The sequence below is a fragment of the Tenrec ecaudatus genome, chromosome 6, assembly GCF_050624435.1.
Source record: "Tenrec ecaudatus isolate mTenEca1 chromosome 6, mTenEca1.hap1, whole genome shotgun sequence".
Lineage (NCBI taxonomy): Eukaryota > Metazoa > Chordata > Mammalia > Afrosoricida > Tenrecidae > Tenrec > Tenrec ecaudatus.
The window spans coordinates 33,118,739-33,138,732 of record NC_134535.1 but is presented as its reverse complement, the minus strand read 5'-3'; positions in this window follow the sequence as shown (position 1 = coordinate 33,138,732).

Here is a 19,994-nt window from a genome sequence, read left to right as displayed (position 1 = left end):
AAGAAAGCACTCACGGATATTGGATATTGTTGTTATTCATATGACTATTTTGTATATGAGTTGTTTGCTTCCCCCTCCCATTCTTTCCTTTGACCTACTTTCTCAAAGGGACTAATTTATTTTATTTTCTCAGTGCCTAATAGGAGCTGGTAGGCATTTTTCAGTGAAATAAGTTAGGTAACTGAAGATTTGTCCATGAATTGGGGTAGAGTTAAAACCCAGCCCATGGACAATGCTTCAGAGTCCCAAGACTAGTTCTGTAGCCAACCAATGTTTAACAAAGATCTTAACTATGAACTGTGGCCCCAAGAGGTATGCTCATGAAGTCATATCTACCCAGCATCCTTCAGAGAGATTAACTACAGAGATCAACCACTATGTTAACTTGTGTTAACATACAAGTTCATGGCTTACTCTATCTTACATTATTTTACATTCCTGAAGTGTACAATTTAAGTAATTTAATGGTTACCATATGTCATTGATAATAAATTGTACTTTTTTACACCATTTAAATTGGAATGCATCTTCAATTAGAAATGCAAGTCATAATTTATTTGATGATTTTTTTCTGCCCTTATCATTCGCTGCTATTGTCAGTTGTGACTCCTGGCAACCCTACACAAACAAAGCATCACTTGGTCCTTCATCATTCCCAGGATTGGCTGTAGATGGGACGATTGTGATTCACAGGGTTTTCATTAGCTGGTTTTGAGAAGTAGATAACTAGGCATTTCTTCTTAGTCTGTCTTAGTCTGGAAGCTCCGTTGAAACCTGTTCAGTATGATAGGAACATGCAAATCACTACTGAGAGAATGAGGTGAATGGGCTAAATATCAAATTCAGGGCTTCTAAAATAATTTCAATAACATATGATATTTGAACTTTGGGCTCTAGAGTTTTTCAGCCCTAATATAAAATGTAGTGCTAATATAGTACCCTAATACAATACCAGAAGACGAGTCCTTTAGACTAGAAGGTATTCAGAATACAACTATGAAGATCTGCCTACTCGATATAGAATTGACCTTAATGAAGTGAACGGCACAAAGCTTTTAGAACTCTCATTTTCCACTGTGGCCGACTCAAAGTGAGAAGCAGCACATAGAAGCAACCAGTAATAACCAAAAGGTGAACTCTAAAAGGCAGACATCTACAAAAATGGGAAGTTGTCAAAAATGAAATGGAATTTACAAAAATCAATATCATAGGCATTTTGAATTGGACAAGAACATGCTCTACCATAGCAGAAATGACAGAGTAAACAGGAATGGCCTCACATTTTCCTGTCCAAAAGAGCTTTTCAATATCTATCCTGAAATACAATGTTGACAGTGACATAATATTATCCATCCTGCCTACAAGGAAGCCTGGTTAGTGCCCCTGTCATTCAAATTTTCACACCAACGACTAATGCCACTGATGGAGAAGTTGAAGATTTAACAACTTCTGCAGTGTGAGTCTGATGAAACATGCAATCAAGGTGCATTGATAATTACTACTGATAGGAATGTGAAGCTTCAAAATCAAGAAGGGCAGGTGGCTAGTGAACATGGCCTTGGTGATAGGAACAATGCCAGGAATCCCATCATAGAATTTCTCAAAACCAACAACTTTTTCAAATACTGTTTTTCGACAACATGAACAGTGACTCCGCATGGGTACCTCACCAGGAGGAATGCACAGTAATCAAATCGACCACACCTGTGAAAAGAGATGATGAAGATGCTCAGTATCATCAGTCAGAATAAGGCCAGGAACACCAACAGTCCAACATTTGCTCAGATATCAGTTCAAGTTGAAGCTGAAGACCCTTAAAACAAGCCCATGAAAATATATGTACATCCCACCTGAATCTATATATCACATCAGAAACAGATTTGACATGCTGAATACTAATGACCAAAGACCAGATAAACCACAATATGACATCACAGACCATCTACATGAAGAAAGCAAAAAGTCATAAAAACATAAAATAAGGGAAAAAATAACAAAGTGAATGTTAGAGGAGACTATGATACTTGCCCTTAAATATAAAGTAGCTAAAACATATGAAAGAAATGTTCAAAGACCCGCAATTAGGAAACAGAATGGAAAGAATACATTTGATATATCTCAAACTGGAAGAATGGAAGATGGATCTTGGCTGAAAACAAAGAATACCAGAAAGATGTTAGCCAATGTTTTATTGACTATACAAAAGCATACAACTATGTTGATCATAACACAGTATTGATAACACTGTGAAGAATGGCAATTTCGAAACAGTTGGCCCATTCCGAACTGGTACATAGACAAAAAGGCAGTTGTTTGAACAGAGCAAAGGCATACAGCTCAGTTAAAAATATCAGGAAAAATATATTTCAGGATTATGTCCTTCCCCTAAAGGTACTAAATCTGCATGCTGAGCAAATAATCAGAGAAGCGGAGCCATATGAAGAAGCACATGGCATCAGAATGGGAGGAAAATTCACTAACAATCTGGGATCTGCAACATAACTTGACCTGCTGAAAGTTAAGACTGAAACAAATTACTGGATTACACCTCAATGTAGAGGGGGTGGGGGAATTCCCATAACTGCATCAGTATCATGATAAATGGGGAAAAGATTGAAGTTATCAAGAATTTCACTTTACTTAAATCCACAATCAGTGCCTATGGAAAGAGCAGTCAATAAATCAACCTATTGCATCAGGCAAATTTGCTACACAAGACCTTTTTAAAGTGTAGCAGAGCAAAGATGACACTTGAGAACTAAGTCATGCCTGCCCCTGCCATGGTATTTTCAAGCATCTCATGTGCGTGCCAAAGTAAGACAATGAATAAGGAAGACTAAAGAAGAATGGATGCTGTTGAATTGTGGTGTTGGCAAGGAATATTGAATATACAATGGACTGCCAGGAGAACCAACCAATCTGTCTTCGAAGAAGTACATCCCAGATGCTCCCTAGAAGCAAGGATGGTGAGACTTCATTTCACCTGCTTTGGACATGTTTGCAGAAGGCACCAGTCCCTGGAGAAGAGCATCATGCTTGGTGAAGTAGAGGGTCATAGAAAGAGAGGAAGACTCTCCATCAGATAATGTATTGACACCGTGGCTGCAGCAATTGACTCGAACATAACAATTGTGAGGGGAATGTAGGACTGGGCATAGGGTGTGTCTATGAGTCAGACCTGATCCAAAATCACCTAACAAAAACAAAGACAACATTTTTAAAAAGAGCTATTGGAAAATGATCTCCACTTCTTGTAAACCTGTTAGTAAATAGCAAGCACATTAAGGCTTAACATCCAACTAGAACTGCTACCATAAACCTCAGAGAGATCCCAGCACAGGAGGCCACTGGGCACTTCTGTTGAATTATCATGCCTCCTTACTAGGTGCTATTGTAATGGATCCTTGTGGCTTTCCTTTTAACCAAGGCCCCCAAGAAGTTCCAAGCTAATGTTCTTAATACTTTGATACTATTTTCTTTATATGTATATTTTATAAACTGTTTTATTGGGACACGATCCAAGTATCATACAATTCAATAGTTCAATCATATCAAGTAGTGTTATGCAATCCTTACTACAATCTTAGAGCATTTTCTATTTTCTTGTACTCTTTATTTGCTCCCCAGCCCTCTTCCGTACCCCTGAGGAACCATTAATCCAGTTGCTGTCTGTATAGATTCACCAATCCTGGATTTTATAGACCAAAAACATACCAAAAAAAAAACCAAAGAGCCAAAAAAACTAGCAACAATAACAAAATACAACAGAGAACAATCCTAGTTAGAAAGAAACTATTAAAAACTAGAACAACTTTAAAATGGATCAAAGGGGGGGTTAAATGATAAAGTGTTCGATGTTAACCTAGTCATAGCTGTCACAATCCACTTTCCAATACCTTCTGTGTGAGATAGCAAGGCTATGTTCAGAGCATGTACCACAGGCCTCTGCCACATGTATTTCCCCCACACTTTCTTTTTTAATGTAACAGTTGATTTAATTCCCCTTTTCATGCATCTAAAAGCTCTAGCAGTTAAAAGTTAACTTTTGTGCCAACAGGTTTCTATAACCTTCTTCAACCTCGGTCCTCCTGTCTGCGTTTCCAGGGAGCCTTGTCGGATTGCTGGGGAGGAAGGTGTTATTTGCAGTGACACAACTGAACAAGAAAAATATAGAATATTCATATTTTCTAAAATGCACCAGCTAAGGGTTAACCTCCCCTCCTAGAGGTCATTCTCAGTCCTGTTTTCTACCTCCAAACGGTGTCCTGAGAATGTCATCTCGTGGTTCTATGCCATTGAGTAGATTCCAGCTCAGGCTGACCGTCTCGCAGAATAGAGTTTTCTTGTTTTGTCATCTCTTATGTTTGTTTTAGTTCTTTAAAATTTTTTTTGTATGTTTTAGGTGAAATTTTACGCAGCAAATTAGGTTTCCATTTCACAGTTTTGCACAAAATTTTCTGTGATGTTGGTTACAGTTTTGCAATGTGATAACATCTCATTATTTCCAGTTACCTAGCTTCTCTGCTATTTCTTCCCTTCTCAGCTTTTCTTTTGAGTAAATATTGACCACTTGATCTTTTAGAGTTGGTTGTTTAAGGGAACACATGCCTCATAGATGGAATCCTTACAGATCCCCATGTCTTTTCTCCCTTGAAGCCACTTGCATGGGCTTGAACTGCCAACCTTTCAGTTAGCAGATGAGCGCTTGCTTAATCATTATGGCACGAGGGCTCCTGTCCTTTTTACTACCTGCAGTAAATCAGGTTGGGGTGAAGGGATCATGAAACTTGCAACATCCGCTTAGAAAAGATCAGAATCCCTCAGGAAGCCAGAAGCCCATACCCACCCCTTCTGCTAGCCATCTCTATTTCCAGGAGAGTGATTTTCACACAGTAATTAATGACTCCGCATACTGTGGCAGAATAATGCAACATTAAGAATAGGAAACTAGACATAATTAATTGGAAGGTGACCCCAGTAAATAATCAGTCCTTAGGTTTGATCTTTAATAGCTTTTATCTTTACCCATGTATCTGCCCAATGAGCAGCATCATGTATTTCTTCTCATACGTCTCTTTAAAGGGACTCTATTCTTCCCTTTCCCCATCTTTCTACCTGGAACTCGCTTATGATGGATAGAGCTCCAGAAGCTGCCTGGGACCAGGAGGATGGGAATTAAAACCCAGAGGAAGGAGCCTGGGTCGCTGATGATGTGGGGAAGTTGCCTGCCAACCTATGCTGCCCCCTTCTATTTCTTGTAAAATAAGAAGGTCTTGGGGACTCATACCACTATGTTGGAGAACTCTCCTACCACCAGGAAAACCCAGTTAATCACTGATGCAGCCTTATTGATTGATCTATAAATAAAGGACATAGAGCATGTCAGGGATCAAAATCAGAAAAGAGCCTAGGCCTGAGGGTTGAAACCCTTTTCTAGTTTTTGCTCTGAAAGTTATGCCAGCAGTGCGCTCCATGCATTTAAGTGACCCACTTCACCTCTAGTTAATCACATGACTTCACTTAAAGAAAGAAAAAGTCCTTTCACGGGGTATGACAATTAGATGACATAGAAACGGGAAAGTACTTTGAGACAGTGAAACCTTGCATCTTTTTCTCATTAGCTGCCATAGTGAATTACTGTGAAACAATTCCTCCATTATCGCACTCCTAACTGAACTCAATTCTAGACCCTCACCCTCACCCTTGGCAATGGTGTTGAGGTTAAAGTTAAACCATCAACAGTGGCTAGAACTGTTTGGCTGGCAGATTTATCCATGAGCTATTTGAACTCCTCCTACAAGAGGGAAATAGTGGTATCTGAGTAGATACAAAGGTGGTCTGCTTTGTTTCCTTTGTTCTCTAAGGAAGCCAAGCCCACCTCTGTCCAGTTAATTCCGACACATAGTAACCTGATTAAGACGGAGTAGCACTACCCCATAGGGCTTTCAAAATGTGGCCCACAATACCGTTTGGGTTCTTTTCTCGAAGGATTTTGTTGTTGTTAGTGCCGTCAAGTCGGTTCTGAAACCCTAGATAAAGTGGAACAAATCCTGTCCAATCCGGTGCCATCCTCACCATTATCGCATCCGAGCGCATTCTGGCAACCACTGGGACGGCGCCACTCACCTGGGGACTCCTGTCTTTGCCCACGCTCCGCTTTGCTTCCCAGGGAAATCTCGCTTGTTCTTCTGGCAGTCCACAGTACTTTCAACATTCTTCACCAGCTCCATCATTCAAATGCATCTGTTCTAGTTCTTCCTTACTTATGGTCCAACCCTCACACGCAATTGAACAATACCACAGCTTGGATCAGGCATGTCTTAGTCCTCCCAGTGGGATCCTTGCTCCTCAACACTTTAAAAGAGGTCTTGTACGGTAGATTTGCCCAGTGCAATAGGCGATTTGATTTCCTGACTACTGCTTGCCTCCATGAGCATTGTTTATAAATCCAAGCAAAATGAAATCCCTGGCAATTTCAATATTTTCTGTTTAACATGATGTTAACTACTGGTCCAGTTTTGAGGACCCTGGTTTTAGAGGGGGGTTTGCTCTTCATCAGCACGTGCGTCCAGTCCTCCTTACTTCCACCAAGCAAGGTCCTGTCAGCTGCACATCGCAGGTGCTAATCAGCTTCCCTCCGATCCTGATGCTGCATTCTTTTTCATAGAGTCTTCAGCTTCTCCGGTGATTTGCTCAACACACAGATTGAATAAGTACGGGGAGAGGATGCCACCCTGACTCAACCTTTCCTCATTTTGAGCCAGGCAGTATGCCCTCTGACCGTCTGCTGGAATGACGGCCCTTGGTCCGTGTGTGGGTTCTGTATGAGCACAATAAAGTCTTCTGCACAGTTGAAGGACAGCAATTAGTGGAGGAAAGACTTTTCTGGTTGACTGTTATCTTAGCCCCAGTTCCATAATAGCAGAGGCTGTGAGATAGGGATTCTTAGGCAAGAGATGTAAGGGAGAAAGCAGGCACAGATTAGAATAGACTGAAGCCTCTTCTCAGTCAGCTACCAGAGGAACGAACCATTGAAGCAGAAAGCCCACCAAGGAATTCTCCCTCCCACCACTCCAGCAAAATGCAGCCACCTCCCAAGCATCACTGGGTAAAGAGGTTCTCCTGACCAAGGGTGACATTCAAAAGGCCAGCTAAGGGGGATCTGGGTGGGACACCCCATTGACTTTACGGGAATGGAATACTGAAACACTAACGCAGATTATAGAGAAATCTTCTGCCTGAAGGCAATAGGACTTTCCAAAGACACTTATTCATACTTTCAAACCCTTCCAGACCTGCTATCCTGAAAAACGTATATCTGTCAATGATGGGTGTGCTCTTAATGATCACCTCTGAGCTTGTTCTTAAATATCAACTTAAGGCAGGGAGGAAAAAAAGGACATGTTACTGACCCTTAGAATTGGCATCTCACCTCATGAGTTTTCCCACACCACTGGGGGGGGGGGGTGAGATTCAAGTGTGCCAATTACCCAGTTGCTTCTTGCCTCTGATCCAGGACAGAAACAATATATCAGAATGAAAGATCACACTAAGGGTGGTGCTGCCAAGACTTTGAAGCCTTGACTTAGATTCAAGGCCAAACAATACATCTTCTCCCCAGCCTTGACCTGAAATCAAGACCAGTTTACAGGTTGAGTGGTGCAAGTACACAGCCAAGCCTCCTGGCTGTACTTGCACTTGGAGAGGAGGATGGGCACTCAGAACACGCTGAGTGAGGTGAACGCTGTGCTCAATCCCTATTTGCCCTAAGGCAGAGGAGACAGATGGGCTGGAACCTTCCTAGGCAAGAACATTGCAGAAGAGTCCTATCTCAGGTAGAGATCATGTGAAGGCAATCATCCCTCCCAACAGATAGCTAAAAGAGGAAAAGAAAACAATTGGCATGGGTCTGACTGACTCGTGGAGATCCTGTGTGTATCAGAGTAGAACTAATCTTCTAATGTACAGAATTGTTCAGACCGTAGTGGGTAGGTGGGCACGAGAGAGCGGGAGGTGTGGGGGAAAGAAGTGGGTGCTAACAAACACAGTGACAAGGGGAAAACAAGTGATCTGAAATCGCTGATGAGAATGGCATCAGATGCCTGGAAGGGCTTGATCAAGGGCAATATAACCGAGAGGGATTAATGAAATCCGAATGAAGATTGAACATGATAGTGGGACAAGAAAATAAAAGGAAATAGAGGAAAGAACTAGGAGGCAAAGGGCATTTATAGAAGTATAAATAAAGGCATGTACATATAACAATAGGGAAATAGATCTAGTACATATATTTATGTGTTAAGTATCAAGGTAGGAGACAGACATTGGGCCTCTACTCGAGTACTCCCACAATGCAAAATCACTTTATTCTAATAACTGGCATTCGATGATGCTCACCTTCCCAACACGATTGCTGAAGACAAAATGGGTGCATAGGAAATGTGGTGAAGATACTGATGGTGCCCAGCTATCAAAAGATATAGTGTCTGGGATCTTAAAGGCTTAGAGTCAAACAAGCAGCCATCTAGCTGAGAAGCAACAAAGCTCACATGGAAGAAGCACACCAGCCTGTGTGATCACGAGGTGTCATTATGATCAGGTATCAGGCATCAAAGAACAAAAAGTAGTATCATTGTGAATGAGGGGGACTGGGTAGTGGAGACCCAAAGCCCATCTGTAGGCAACTGGACATCCCCTTACCGAAGATCATGGGGAAAAGATGAGCCAGTCAGGATACAGTATAGCACCAATGGAACACACAACTTTCCTCTAGTTCTTTAATGCTTCTCCCCCAGCTCCCCCATTATCATGATCCCAATTCTACCTTACAAATCCAGCTAGACCAGAGTATGTACACAGGTTCAGATAAGAGCTGGAAACACAGGGAATCCAGGACAGATAAACCCTGTAGTACCAATAATGAGAGTAGCCATACCAGGAGTGTGGGGGGAGAAAGAGAGAACCAATCACAATGATCTACATATAATCCTCTCCCTAGGAGATGGACAACAGAAAAGTAGGTGAAGGGAGATATCAGTCAGTGTAAGGCATGCAAAAATAATGATTTATAAATTATCAGGGGTTCGTGAGGAGGGAGGGGAAAAATGAGGAGCTGATACCAAGGGCTCAAGTAGAAAGAAAATGTTTTGAGAATGATGATGACAACAAATGTACAAATATGCTTGACACAATAGCTAGATGGATGAATTGTGATAATAGCTATATGAGCCCCCAATAAAATGATTTTTTTTAAAGAATTGTTCAGACAGCTTCTGGCTTTTCTGAGGTAGACCATCAGCATTACCCAGGGATTCCAAAAACACTTCAGAGACAGCTTAGGAGTCCTGGTAGACATGCTGTGAAAGAGGAGCCCACCTGGGCTCCTGACTTGCTCACAGAATCACCACCTGTCGACTGTCCCAGGTTTCTTCATCTTTTGCACAAAGCAGCTGCCTGGTGCTGTACTTCTTGGCCACATCGCTTGGGCATATCAGCTCCTACTCAGTCATACATATCACATCTGTCTTCTCTGGCCTTTGCGGATGGTTCCTTTCCCGTCCCCTCTCCTGAAAGCATGATGCAGCATTAAATAAAGGGTGACATTTGAAGTATTGCTTTTCCTGAATTTGTCACATCGCAGTTCTTGGAGGTAATGGATTGCCCGCTCTGCTCGCCTTCGAAGCAGTCACAGGTCTCCTGTCACCGCAGCTCGGGATACATTAGCAGATTAGGCAGCGTGAAAATGACAGCGTCTTGGGTGCCACATGCTTTCCCGATCCGAGTGATGTTTTCCAATCTGCTAGCGTGTCACAAAGAAAACATTGTTTGAATGATCTGGGGCTCTGCACATAGGGCAGACTTTTCTCTGTCTTTCTCTCCCTGGCTCCCTCCGTGTCTCCTGAAACATGTACTTCCAGTTGTCATGAGCACCCTGGGAGGTGGGCGGAAGGGCGCTGCTGTTTATCATCTCCTCCCGGGGTTGGTCTTCACTTAGTGGATCACTGGATTGCTTGCTTGGTTGATTTTAAGATTAACTCTCACATATTTGACTGACCTGATTGTCTACCCACTTTAAATGACCTCCTACTTCAAATCCTTGTACATGTTAAGCTGTTCAGTTGCCCAAGCAGGGCAAAATGTTCCAGATGAAGCCATGTCAGGGCAGAGGGTAACGCAGTTGGCTCTTCCTGGTTGTGCAATGGCTTCCCCTAACAGGCAAGACTGCCGGGAGTGAAGGAGAGGCAGGTCCCACAAGAGCCAAGAAGAATGTAGGCGAATACCCCAGGGCTGAATGGTCATGATGGTATCTTGAATTTGTCTCCCTTCCAAAGAACAAAGGTGTATTTGATGTACACAGGATCTCAGTTTCACAATTTTTATTTTTAACGATAAAATTTATTTTAAAGGATCTCTAAACCACCCCTCAGCCCACCAATTTGGGGCCTTCATTCTCTCTTACCGACATTGGCCTTTAATCCTTCCACTCTGCTCTTGACCCCCCAGCTACCACCATCGCCACTACCCCCATCCCAGTTCGCAGCCTCGGGCTCCTAGCACCTGTTTTAATCGTGTATTTGTTTTAAAAACTGTCCATCTTGCCTTGACTTAAGTACAAATGTCTTAGTCTTGGGTCAAGTTCTGCTGGGAAGTAGCTTTGACTGCCCCTTCTCAGGATTACCTAATCGCCAGCCCCTCAGTCTGCTTCCTCAGAGGGATGCCTTCACAAAGTAAGTACCATCAACTGGGCAGTTTGTAAGACTAGGAATAGACCCTCTCTGGACCACTACTCCCTTTACCACCTGACCAGAAGAAATGATGGTGCCTGGCTACCGTGACCGATCATTTTGATCAAGGGCCCAACAGAGGGATCTTGATTCAAAGGAAAAGCATGAAACAGAAATTCAGGGTCATCTGGCAACCAGACTTCCTGGATCCATTAAGACTGGGGGAACCCCAGATTCTAATCCCTGAGAGTAATCTTTAAACCTTGAACTGGCATTATCCCATGATGCCATCATGAAATTAAAGGACAGTTGACCTAATTACTAAAGAATGGTTGTCTCAGGCATAACACTGTTACAGAGAACTATCTGTGTAAGTGTAAACTGTCAACAAACGGTCTACATCACAGAACTTTCAGGGGCAGAGAATTTCAATGGATGGTGCTGCAGTAACACTGGTAGAGACAGAATGGTGACACGGCATCAAGTGTGCAACCAAATTATGTATGGATATTTGATAGTATCTATTGACACCAAAAAAAACTAAATAAAGCATTAAGTTGAAATCTGAAAAATGTTAAAATAACAGAAGTTTACTGAAATCACAGTTGTGGACGGTCCAAAAACTAAAACTCAACTGCCATCAAGTTGATGCTGGCTCATAGCAATCCCATACGGCAGAGCAGAACTGTTCCCATGGGTTTCCAAAGGTTGTAACTCTTTACAAGAACAGAAATCTTCATCATTCTCCGGAGGAGTGGCTGGTGATCTCGAACCATTGATCTTTTGGTTACCAGGGTTAGGAGTCTAAAACCAGGGTGTTGGCCAAGACTCTGAGGAAGAATCTGTTTCCTGACTCTCTCCTAGCTTTTGATGAAGGGCAGCCATCCTTAGGGCTCCTGGTCTTACAGATCCAATCTCTGCCTCGGCCGTCCCCGAACTGGCTTTCCTGTAGATGTGCCTCTGTGGGCCTCTGCTCTTGTGTAGTTATCCTGGCCTAGACAGCCTTTTAATATGGCCTCTGGGAACTTAAGTGATCACCTTCTCAAAGGCCTTATTTCCAACAAGAGCACATTCACAGGTTTCAGAGGTTACAACTTTAAGATCTCTTATGCGTGTGTGGTGAAGGAAAGGACACACGATTCAATCCATGAATGTCCCATTGCACCTCTCTCCCCTGCTCAGATTGATCTTTCACTGACTACTTGTGTTATCTCAAACAACACTCTTAGGAACTCATTGTACTCAGTCCAACAATTCATTCAATGGCTATTAAGAACTCACAGACAATATTCATCACTGAAGGCTTATTAGTAATGTTAACAGGTTGCGATTAAGATGAGAAAAGTCGAGGATTCAGTGGTTCAGTCAGGACACATTATAAAGTTCTTTCAGGACTGCTAATAAATGCCCATAGGGCTTGCCACTCTGCTATAAGATTCGACCTGAAGGCATTCAGCTTAAGCTCAATGGGCCAACAAGTTCACCTACCCAATTGAGTGCCCAGAGTCACGGCACTCCACAAGCCAGCCACCTCCCTGAAAGCATTCAGTTTTACTTGCTCTGTGGGCTGGGAAGCCCACCACTCTGTTCTATGCTCTGGCTCCTGGTACTGCTGCTGCTGCTCTTCTGATGTCACAGTTGCCTTCTGGATCAAGGAGGTTCAATGGTTCACTTGGGGTCCAGAGAACATATTCCATTCTTCGTTCTAGCTTACGGTAAAACCCTCCCACCTCCTGCTTCTCAGAGGGCTCATTTTATATCCATCAGGATGGCAATGCAATGAATTCTGTTAACAGTTACTCACAAGGGAATCCTTTCAGTGTCTTTCCCCCACCTTCTCACCCAGGCCCACGCAAGAAAAGGTTGCTTGGTGGGAGTTACAGAGACTTTGGCTAGAAGAGTCTCATTAAAGAATTCACTGCCCCCACAGTGGTCTTGAGCACGGTATTTAATCTTTTATCCCCAGATTCTTATTCCTAAATGGGAGTCAAAACTATCTATTGTACATATTTTTCATGAGGCTTTCATCTAAAGCAGTGGCTCTCAACCTTCCTCAGGTTGTGGTGACCACCTCCCCCACCATAAAATTACTTTTGTTGCTATTTCATAACGGTCATTTTGCTACTGCTATGAATCGGACGCCTCCTATGAAAGGGTCTCTCGACTCCCAAAGGGGTCACGACCCACAGGTTGAGAACCACTGCTCTAAAGGTTTCGGTGAACTCCTAGCAGGTGTCGAGAAGATGAGTGCTTCCATCACCATGCTCTCTTCTCATGGCTTATTTCAAAATCCAATGCTGACCTTTCCTAGTGCATTGGCTCCCTACCACTCCCTTGGCCTGCCTCGGACTGCAGTTGGTGCAAATATTGACTATGGCTAAGCCCCAGCACCCAGATAATGATCTGACAGAATGGACAGTGTTCACACACAGGAGTATTCATTGACCTATGCCACAGATGTTCAAATACATGTAAAAGGTAAAGGGATTTCCTTACATCAAAGGGAGGTCGGCATAAATGTGGTAATGAGACACCCCTGGCAAAGTCCACAAACCCCATCGCCCAAGGCCCACCTCTCTCAGAGCTGTCCGCAGACTGGATGCTGCCAGACCACTGCAGCAGGACCGGCTTCCTTGGTCAGGCCCCCATACAGCAGACACCTGCCTGGTCGAATACTCTGCTTTGCTGCCTTGAAAACCTCCATCACCAGCCATGCAGACATTTTCTCACCAGCCATGCAGACATTTTTACTTTGCACTGGGCCCCACGAATAGCGTAGTCAGTTCTGCTGGTAGACATTTGAGTTCTCAGTCCCAGTATTTGCGTCCTATCTATGGGGAAAGGGAATCGTGCTGAATGCCTTTGGTGTTTGGTTGCCTGACATAGTCAAACTCACTGCCATTGAGTCAAATCTGACTCACAGAGACCCTCTAGTATAGGACAGGGCACAAGTACCCCGAGAGCTTCCAAGACTGTTGCACGGTTGACGGGCACAGAAAGCCCTGTCTTTCCTGCTCAGAGCAGCTGGTGAGTAGGCACTGTGGTTCGCAGTCCAATGTATAACCACTACACCAGCAGTCCCCTCCCGATATCCTATCTGCTCATAGATATTTCTAGATTAAGTCGATCAATTTCACCTCGGTGACCACCTAGAAGTTTGCATTTAAGGTTTACGATGTGAAGTGCACTGTACATGGGACTTGAGATGCTCAAAAACACAGTGGTGTTATGTCCTAGAAAATCTGACTGCAGAAGGAATGAAGAAAGCAGCTGGCTGACTCCTTGTTGTTGTTGTTGTTGTTGTCGTCCTCCTCCTCTTCCTCTTTCTCCTCCCCTTCCTCTTTCTTGTCTTTCCTCTCCTTTTCCTTTTCTTTTCTTCGTTTTTGAAGATACCAGATACTTTATTGAAAATGAGTGGGAAACACGTACATTGAAAACAATCATCGACACAAGGCCTTAGAGACTGACATGTGTTTAAATTATGTGTTTTTTCCCTGCCACTGAGCACCAACATTTTAAGTACTGAAGCATTTGGTGGGATGATCTAGTCTCACATAATTTCATGATTGTGCCCTCATCTCAGGAGGTCTGGTGGTGCAGTGGTTAAGTGCCCTGTTGCCAACTGAAAGGTCAGCAGTTCAAAACCTCCAGCCACTCCTTGGGAGAAAGATGAGGATCTCTATTCCCATAATGAATTACAGTCTCAGAAACCCACAGGAACAGATCTACTCTGGGTTACCGGGTCATTCTGAGTAGGAGTCAACTTGATAACAGCGAGTTGAGAAGTTGGCTTAAAAAAAACACCCAGCTTTAACGAAGGCAATTGCTCGTAAGGAGAGGGTCTGTGGAGCTCTGTTTCCTTCACAACTGTTAGAAAGTGTTGTTGCTGTCTTGTTAGGTGCCACAGAATTGTGTTTCTTCCGCAAGTTCATGTGCTTTCAGTATTCCTCACCAGCACCAGAGTTCAAATGCACCAGTTCTTCCATCCTCCAAGTTTCACACGCATAGGAGGCAACTGAAAATACCATGGCTTGGGTTAATCCTCAAAGTAATTTCCTTGCTCTTCAACACTTTAAGGAGATCTAGTACAGTAGATTTGCCAAATCCAACATGTTCAATTTCTTGACTGGTGCTTTCATGAGTGTTAATTGTGAATCCAAGTCAAATGAAATCAAAGAAAAGATGGAAATCTAGAAGTGGTAGATGATGAAAATCCTACATAATTGTTAATTGACTAACAGAACTCAGTTCTTAACACTCCCGTTTGACATATTTATTTTACCCATGTGATTATCCCCCTATATCTCCTCACACTCAATGCCCACCCCCATCCCCTATCCCCCGCCCCCGACACACACACTTCTTTCTGACCTGGTTTTGAGGTCAGGTTGTACTCTCAAATAAACAAAATGTCTAGCATACATCTGCACAGCAGTTCAAAGGCGCTGGAGCCGCAGTAAGCACGGAAAAGAGACATTTGAGAAGAGATTCAGATAGAGTGTGAATGAAAAAATTACAGTACTCCATCTAAGCCTTTCGGTTTTTGAATATGTAGCATAACATCTGTTGAAGATAGGCTCTAATTTCTCTCATCACCAGGGAGCCAGCTGGTCCACCTCTCCCACGCAGCCCCCAGAGGTCACCTGCCATCGCAAAGAGAGTGCCGCCAGGAAGGAGGAAGAAATGACATCTCCAGGGAGAAATGTTTGGCAAAACCTGGGTTTCTTAATCAGTATTTCAGAAACATCCTTTCAACGCTCATATGCCCAATGGGAATGGAAACTTTATGAACAAGACACAGATGAATAAAGGCCTCACACCTTCAAAGATCATTTCCAAATTAACTTAAAGGATCCTCAAATCTATTCCAGCTTCCAGCTTGCTCTGAAACTAGTCAAGAGGGATGAGGTACAGGACCTTCTTTCTCTCTCCGTTAGGAAAGCGGAATGTGGAGATGGAGGGCAGGAGAAGAGGAGGTGAGGAGCCCTGGTGGTGGTGGTGGTTAGGTGTGGGGCTGCCAAACCCAAGGCTGGCAGTTCAAACACACCAGCCACACTGAGAGAGAAAGGTGAGCTATCTGCTTCAGTAAAGATTTACAGCATCAGTCACCCGAGACAGGGTCACTATAAGTGAGAATCAACTTGATGACAGTGGGTTTTGTTTTGATTTGGTCCAAGCATTTGGCCATGTAGCCATCATCCAAATTTCTTGAAGATGAGGGAGTGCTTTCAGAGCTACATCAGTATTTTGAACATTTCGATTGGTGTCTCTCAATTCTTGGCACCTGTTTTGGACTAATGTCTTCAGTGCCATTAGAACTTCGTCCTTCAGTATGATTTTTGACCATCTGCTACCTCTTGAAATGGTGGATGCCAACCAATTCTTTTTTGGTACAGTGACTGTCTATTCCTTCCATCTTCTTCTGATGTTTCCTGCATTGGTCAATATTTTGCCCATAGACTCTTCACGCTTTCAACTCAAGGCTTAAAATATTTTCTTCAGTTATTCCAGCTGAAGAATGCTAACTATGTTCTTCTCTTCTGGTTTTCTCAATTTAGGTCTTTGCACATTTCATTATAATGCTTTACTATTTGTCTTCTCAAACCTCCCTTTGAAATGTTCTGTTCAGCTCTGTTGCTTCATATTTCTTCCATTCATTTTAACCACTCTCTGTCCAAGAACAAGCTTCGCAATTTTTTCTGGCACGCTTCGGTCTTTTCTTTCTTTCCTATCACTGTTATGGCCTTTTGCTTTCTTTATGTTCGATATTGTCCCACGACTTGTCTGGTTGACTCTGTTCTTAAGAGGTTCTCTAAATTCAGAGGGGCTATCCTCAGGGTCATATTTGGGCATATCCTCTCATGGACTTGTTTTTATTTTCCCAAGCTTCAATCTGATATTGCATATAAGAAATTGATGGTGTGTTCCATTGTTGGCCCCTGGCCTTGTTTTAACTGATGATACTGAGTTTCTGTTTTCTCTTCCCAAAGATGTAGTCAACTTGATTCCTATTTATTCCATCTGGGGAGGTTCAGGTGTATTGTCACCATTTATGAGGTTAGTAAAGGGTATTTGCAATGAAGAAGTCTTGGTTTTGCAAAATTCTATCACGGAATCTCTAGCTTCCTCTCTATCACCAAGGCCATTATTTCCCAACTACAAAGTCTTCCTCTTTGTTTCCAACTTTCACAATCTAATCTAACTAATAATTATCGATGCATCTTGATCGCATATTTGGACAATTTCAGGTGAACGAGTTGGTAAAATTCTTCAATCTTTTCATCACTACCTTTAAAGTAAGTGTTTCGATGTGAATAACAGTTGTACTGACTGGCCTTCCTTGTACATGCATAGATATCCTATCACAGACTACATTGCATTTCAAGATAAATCTTCACATGTTCTACTTAATGATGAATGTGAAGCCACTCATCCTGAATCTGTCATTCCCAGAATACCACGCGATAGTGTGATTCATAAGGGCTGATTACCAGTGTCCATTTTAGCTCACTAATACCTGAGATTTCCATTTTACAGTGTTCCATTTCATTTTTGATGACTTCCTCAATTCACACTTGGTGCATTCCACATTCTGATTATTACTGGATGTTTGCAGCTATTTCTTCTCATCTTGCCATCTGCCTCATTAGCAAATGAGTGTCCTGAAAGCTTTACTCCATCCCCGTTGTTGAGGTGAGCTTCACTTCGAGAAGATGGATCTTCCCCAGCGTATGAGTGCCTTCTCACATGAGGGGCTCATCTGCCAGCACTGTATCAGATAATGTTCTGCTGCTATTCATAAGGTTTTCAGTTGCTAATCACTCAGAAATAGACAGCCTATTCCTTCACCCCAATCTACGTTTGTCTGGAAGCTTCGATGAAACCTGCTCATCGTGGGTCACTTTGCTGGCTGGTGTCTGCAATTCAATGGCATTGTTTCCAGCGTCATGGTAGCACACGAGCCACCACAGAATGAGAAACTTACAGTGGAGATTCCAGGCACAGGAACTGGGAAATGCAAAGGCCTAGATTTAGAAGAAAAAAAAAATGATGTGCTCAAGCTGCAGAAAGCAGGCTCCTCTGACCAGAGCATAAACGAGAGACAGTTGGTAGAGAAGGGAGAGCCATGTGGGTGTGGCAAGGGTTTTGACAGTTATGGTAGCCACAGGAAGGTAATAAGCAGGCTAATAGTTTTGCTTTGTGCTTAAAGGAGCCTGCCAGCTGCAGGGTAGAAAATAGAATGTGGGGGTAACAAGGGTGGTAAACTAGATTGCAACACTCTGAAAGAGGCCAGACCAGATGCCACCTTCATCACTCACTGCACGGCAGGGATGGGAGCCCTGGTGGTGTAGTGGGCTGCACGTCGCAAGTACCACCTGCTTTTCTGGAGAAGGACGAGGCTTGCGATGAGTCTACATCAACTCAGTAGCATGCACCCTAAAAGGCACGTAGGGATTTCAAGGTTGTCACTCTTTGTGGAAGCAGACTGCCTCATTCTTCTCCCATGGAATAGCTGGTGGGTTAAAACTGATGACCCTTCCACTAGCTGTCCAGTACTTAATCCATGGAACCACCAAGGATCCTCCTATACTTACAGATACTCATTGATTACAATAAAAGGCTCCAAGTGAAACCTATCAGGTAAGGGTTGGGAGAGCTACCAGCACAAGGCCGCCATTGTCCCCAAGGATGTGCCAACCTCTTTAGTTCTTAGCTGTTCAAACCACTCCAGGCAGAACTGAATTAGAAACCTCCAATATCCAAGATTCGTTTGTCATTGGACCTCAATAAATATGCATAACTGGAAATTTAATGTACGGTTTGATTAATACAACCAATGAATATGCATGACTGATTGCCTCGTGCCCCCTTCTTTCCTGTAGGCCCCTGGTTACTTACTGTTGTTGTTAGATGCCATAAAGTTACTTCCAATTCATAGTGAGTATGGAAGTTACATAATCTGGTGTCAATTTGGGACTTGAGAGGATGAAACGTGAAGGGATGGAGTCTAGTCTGTCATTTGGGTCACAGCCAATGAGGCCTCTGTGTGCACGGCCTTTTCCTGAGAATTCTGGGAACTCCTGTATTTCCTCATTGGAGGTGGAAGACACATGCTCTCTTTTGGTTCACGCCCTTGAAGACTCTCAAGTGACAATGCTTACTCCCTGAGCTGCTCTACTAATAAGAAACATGGCTCTACGCTGATAGACATCGTGCCCTGGGAACTGGAGGAGTCACGTGGAGACCCCTGCCAGTGCTGAGATGCTTTCAATGGCACTGGATTCTACCCACTGGACTGTGATTGTCCTGTGTTTGGTGTCATTGCATGTGTTTTGTGAGTCTGAAGAGGACTTTATAGATTGGTATCAGACATATGGGCTAATATCGGACTTACAGGTTTGGACTAGACTGGGTTGGGATGCTTCCTTAATGTACAATTATCCTTTATATAAAACTCTTTCTTATACATATGCGTTTATATGGATTTGTTTCAATAGTCTACCTGGACTAACACAATGAGCCATTGTGAAACAATGAATTGCTGCTCAGTCCTCTCAATCCCTGGCATGTTTGAGCCCATTGTTGCAGACACCATCTCCATGAGGGTCTCTCTCTTTGTCACTCCCCTCTACTTTACCAAACTTGACCTCCTTCTGCAGGATGCCTCCCATTAACATGTCAAAGGTACAAAGGAGTGGTCTGGCTATACTTCTTCCAAGACATATTTGCTTATTTTCCTGCCAGTCCATGGTATATTTGATATTCTTGGCCAACACAATAACTCAAAGCCATCAGTTCTGTGGTCTCTCTTATTCATTGTCCTGCTTGTGCATGCAGTTGAAACTACCACAGTTGGGAGTCAGGGGAAGCTTAGTCCTCAAAGTGACATATTTGCTATTTAACACTTTCAAAAGGTGTTTCATCGGTAGATTCTCCCAGTGCAATATGTTGATGTTATGAGTGCTACTTCTTGGGCGTTGGTTGTGACTATAGTCAGTAGTCTTCTATCTTCACCAGGACCTACCATTCACACATGTTGAAGTGCTATCTAAGAAGTTCTGAGAGAAGCCCTCATGGTGTAATGGTTATTCATTGGACTGCAATCTGCAAGGTCAGCAGTTCCAAACCACCAGCCAGTCCTTGAGAGAAGGATGGGCTTTCTGGTCCCATAAAGAGTTACAATCTTGGAACTCGCAAGGAGCCATTCCACCCTGTCCTATGGATCGATATGAGGCAGAATGGACATGAAAGCAGTGAGTTTGTTTGGGG